At 28.6% G+C, this 5,386-nt stretch overlaps 1 protein-coding gene across 1 annotated transcript in view; it reads left to right on the top strand.

Annotated features, from left to right (window-relative positions):
* Positions 1–5,386, top strand: part of LOC117176646 (carnitine O-palmitoyltransferase 1, muscle isoform) — a 168,312-nt gene that overhangs the window by 30,799 nt on the left and 132,127 nt on the right. The gene's annotated exons all lie outside the window — the stretch shown is intronic.

Here is a 5,386-nt window from a genome sequence, read left to right as displayed (position 1 = left end):
CTTGCTTCTACGGGCCTTCCTGAACGTGGTTCGTCACTTATTGATGTACGACCACGCTTAAATTCATTTACCCAGTTATAAACCGTTACTAAGGCAGGGGCAAGATGTGCAATGAACTGAGTCGCTCTGAACTAGTTTTTTTCCATTTTTCTTAACGAACAATTTTTTTTTTCAATTGGTTATAAAAACACGTAAACTCAGAAGATGTGGACTGTGACTGCACCAAATATCTAGTCGGGAGTGGTGCTGACTGAAAACAGATGATTTGGAGCGATTCGTGCGTCATCTGTTGGTCATTCTAAGGACTTATTGAACTACCCTCGTAGTAAAAACTAGTCGGATTTTTAGCAAATATTGCAGCAAAAGGTTTCTCCGTGTAGGGTACAGGTCAGAGAATTCAAAAATAACAGTTTTTATTTTCTGTTACATTGATTTAACACTTTATGAAACAAAACCTCTTGGCACTTGATATCAAACCCTAATATCTTAAGCAAACACATTAAGAAAATGAATGAAATAACAATTTTTACTTCTTTCACAGTTTACTACAAAGATTACCGAACATTATTTTCGACATGTGAATAATGTTGTACTGTTTTAACATATTTCTTCTTTCAAAATTCTAAATGTATCTGCTTTATCCCATGTTATTCCCTAAAAATGTCCAAATGAAAAACAATGTGAAAAATTTCACAAAATTGAATACATAGGAACTCAAAAATTATTTCGAGCATAAACTATTATGAAGAGGAAACATTTGCATAAAACAAATGTTGTCATCTATTTTAAAACTTATCTATAACATCAATATTTCACTGGAGTGCCAACATTTTCACAAAAGAACATTATTTTCAAACATATTTTCTTATGTCAATAATGTTCAAACGAAAATTACTTTTGTAAATTTTAGCTCAAATAAAAAGCGCAAATGTTTCACCGAATACCAGTCAGGAGAATGTTCAATACAAAACTAAACATTATCCATTATGGATATTACTACACAAATGAACTTCCGTTTTATTGATGATAATATTGCAAATATATTTTTTATCATTTTACAGAATATTTTAAAATAAAAAATTAGAATATAAATTCTGAATTTGACAAGAAGAACCTCTCCATATATCAATCAAGAAAAAATTTGAATGAGCAACAATATTTTTAAACTTTCTACAGACAAAAAAATTATTCCGAAAATAAAAAAAATCTGGTTTATTACTGCTAAAAAATAATTTTTTCGTGATACACAGAAAATTTTAAAAATTTCTCTATTGACTATTGTGAATCGAATAAATAAATCGATAATACATATGTCCTACAAGAAGAAAATATCCCTAAACGATAATTACTCTCTTATAAAAAATGTGCAACTTTAGAAAAATATAAGTAAAAAATATTATGAATATCGTTTACCATTCGTCTAGGATTTCTGTATGAAAACGTGAAACGTGCTAAAAATTACCTTGAATTGAAATTATTCTTAAAATTTCTACATTATTGTTGCCATGATTAAAAATTACTTTTTGCTTTCAATCAAAAATGTACAACTTTCAAAAAATATAAATCAAATATATCAGGAACACCGTATCTACTCTTGTAGGTTTTCTTGATGAAAAAGTAAAACGTGGAGAAAATTTGCATAAATAAAAATTTTTAATGCTTTTTCCGTTATTAAAATTTTATTTTTACTGTTCATAAAAAATGTACAGCTCAAAAAAATTTGAATAAAAAATATTAGGAATATCGTATCTAGTCGAGTAGGTATTCTCATTTGTGGATGAAAACGTGAATTGCAGAGAAAATTTCCATAATGGAAAATTATTCATAGAAACTTTAAATTTCCTTTGCCGTTATTAAGAATTATTTTTGCTTAAAATAAAAAATAAAGCATATAAAGATAATACGAAAAGCGTTTCAAAATTCCATAATTTTCAATTTTTTCGAACCATAGGCAAGAGAATTTTGTCTTAAAATTTAAAGAAATTTGAAACACTATGAATATTGTTGCATTTATTTACTATGAGGGCATGAAGGATTGTATCTATGTACAAAAAACACGGTTCTTACGTGATTGAAGGAAATAATTCTTTTGTCTAAAAACTAGATTAGTGAGCTATCACTTGGATATGTGAACCTATCGAATTTCCTCACTCAATAGCCAAATTTTCCAAAGGACCCCTCTCTAAATTCCCCAGGGTACTTAGCACAGTAAACGATGTATGCACGCTGATATTTCTGCCATGCGCAGTAGTGATTTATGTGTATTTTTAGGTGATGTTTTCCCCTTATTATGATTATGTTAATCATGCTCCACTCTAAATTTCCCAAATTGTGCGCCAGTCATTTTTTTGTTGCCAGAAATAAATAAAAAACTCATGAAACCGGGAAAAGTACGTTTTAATTAATTCATCTGTCCTTCTAAAATTACTAGAATTTTTAAAACTAATACAATTTTGAAAACTAGTAAAATTTTGTAAATCAGTGAGATTGGGAAATTTTTGAAAATAAGTCAATTTGATAAAGTTTTTGAAAAAAGAATTTTGAAATTCAAACAAAAAAATTAAAAACTTTTGCTAAGTCCCTAGAGTACAGACCAAACCCCCAAAATAATTTGGAAAATTTTCGAGCTCGTTAAAATTTTGAAAATTAGTAAAATTGTTAAAGTTTTTAAAAATTAGTAAAATTTTGAAAATGTTGAAATTAAAACAAAAATTCAAAATGGTAAAATTTTGAAAATTATTAAAGTTAAGAAAGTTTTTGTAAATGAGTAAAATTTCGAAAATTTTCAAATTCAAAAAAAAAAATGTTTAAAATAGGAAATTTTTCAAAATTAGTAAAGTTGATAAAGTTTTTGAAAATTAGTAAAATTTTTGAAATTTTAAAAATTGATAAAGTTTTGAAAATTTCTTTAGTTGATAAAGGTTTTGAAAATTACCAAAATCTTTAAAATAAAAAAAATTTGGAAAAATTTGGTAATTTTTCATGGTTCAGGTCAACCCTTACTCAAATTTGCCATAATATCTGTCATGGCGGATTTCCCCCACTCCCAATTTCCCATAATATCTGTCATGGCGGACCCCCACTCCCAATTTCCCATAATATCTGTCATGGCGGACCCCCACTCCAAATTTCCCATAATATCTCTAATGGCGGACCCCCCACTCGAAATTTCCCATCTCTCATGGCGGACCCCCCACTCCAAATTTCCCATAATATCTGTCATGGCGGATTTTCCCCACTCCAAATTTCCCATAGCGCGCGCTATCTACTAGCGTGCAAAAGTTTGGGGCCACCTCTTTTTTTTATGGCTGAATAAATGCTCTTAATTTCGAATTATACCGGAGCTAAAAAAATGTCTCTTTGAAAGGTTGATTGTTTTCGAAATTCTGTTTAAAATAAGCCCTGGGTGAAGCCAAATTGTCTAGTTTTAAGCAGATATTGCAAAAATAGCGTAAATTTTCAATAACTTACGAAATAGTCAACATTTTTCAATGTTCTTAAGCTCATTTTGAAGCTTTCTTCACCGTACCACAGCAGCTTGCGAATAAAAATTGTAAAAAATTTCTTTTCGAATTGAAAGAACTTGAAGTTGTAATTAAAAAGTTTGATAAATTTGAAAACATCTTATCTGTAGGAAAATCAGAATAAAAGTTAAATAAATATATATTGTGGGGAAATTACATAGAAACTTCATGATTATATATTTCATATATTTTGCAACAATATTTTTGTTACTAAAAATAATATTTCAATTTTTCCAATTTTTTTGTTACAACTTCAAGTTCTTGCAATTCGAAAAGAAATTTTTTACGATTCATACTCGTAAGCTGTTGTGATACGGTGACAAAAAAGGTTCAAAATGAGCTTAAGAACATTGAAAAATGTTAACTATTTCGAAAGTTTTTTTTTAAATTTAAGAAAACATTGAAATTTACACTATTTTTGCAATATCTACTTAAAAACTAGACAAATTGGCTTCACCCTAGGCTTATTTTAAACAGAATTTCGAAAACAATCAACCTTTTAAACAGACATTTTTTAACTTCGGTATAATTAAAATTAAAAGAATTTATTCAGTCATAAGATAAGAGGTGGCCCAAAACTTTTGCACGCAACTGTAGACATAATAGTAACAAATATTTTTCTTTTGTAAATTTAATTCATGAAAATGTCCATTAAATAACACACAACGCAAGCTAATTGAGTATACAACACAATTCCCAAAAAAGCTTGCTTAATTGAAAACATTCTGAAAGTGTCTGGAATGACGCTAATAGATTCTGGGATCAAGAGTTAATCATTCCGTTGTTCTTAAATTGACATTACAACCAACAAAACAAAGTTGTAACTTATTCTTACTTTTTACAGGCTGAGGTGAACAAAAAGTCGATTAACAATACTAATTGCATTAACATGCTGCACTTCCGACTCAAGACAGCGTAAAAATGGAAATAAAAATACACAAAAAAACTTGATGCCTGTGGGGGAGGATAAATTAATTTTTAGAATTAAACAAAACCTAATTATCGAAATTTTTTGTTTGTTATTCTAAAAATTTTGGACCATAAAAACGCTTTTTAGTGTCATTATTTAATTTCCCAAATTTTTAACTGGAAATCTTATCTTGTTTCGATTATCATGAATAGCTTTGTATTTGTAGTACTTATAGTTTAGAATAAAGGACCCCGCACAACGAAAATAATAATAATAATTGGTCATATAATTTATCTGTCCAAGGCCTCTTTAGAGAATTTTTTTAAGTTTCATAAACTACAAAATAGATGAGTGCTATTAAAATCTACCAAAAGGTTTTTCCATGCATTTTTTGCCTAGTCCTTTAAATTCTAAAATATATACATCACGCCAAGTGTGAATTTTAAAACAAAATTCAGAAGGCGGAAATAAAAACAAGTTAATTTTTTTTTGCAAACCAAACTGAATTTTCAAAATATTTATTTAATATTTCATTTCCCTCTTAACTTTAATGTGAAATATTTGAAATAACAAGCATTCTGGTTTATATGACCCATATAATAGAATGTCACTTCAATCATTTGATCGTATATCAATTGCGATCGAAAGTAACAAGTCAATTCTACTTAGCTAAGTGCAGTCAAAAACTTTCCACTCAAAACTTTATAAATGGCAAATAAATGAGATCATTGGAATGGATATTAAAAGTTTCGACAGCTCTCAAAGCAATATGAATTAAAAAGATTGTAATATTTGCATGAAGATAATTTATTCTTTATTTCCCAAAATATTTTGCTGCGCCAAATTTTATACGCAGTTTTTATGAAAGATATTAATTAAATGTTTGAGGCACTGTGAATCACAACTTCGTAAGTAAAGCCCAAAAGTGAAATTTGTATAGGGGGGGGGGGGG

This window comes from Belonocnema kinseyi, chromosome 7, assembly GCF_010883055.1.
Source record: "Belonocnema kinseyi isolate 2016_QV_RU_SX_M_011 chromosome 7, B_treatae_v1, whole genome shotgun sequence".
Lineage (NCBI taxonomy): Eukaryota > Metazoa > Arthropoda > Insecta > Hymenoptera > Cynipidae > Belonocnema > Belonocnema kinseyi.
The sequence above is the reverse complement of the archived record's forward strand: the minus strand, read 5'-3'. Positions and strand labels throughout refer to the sequence as shown.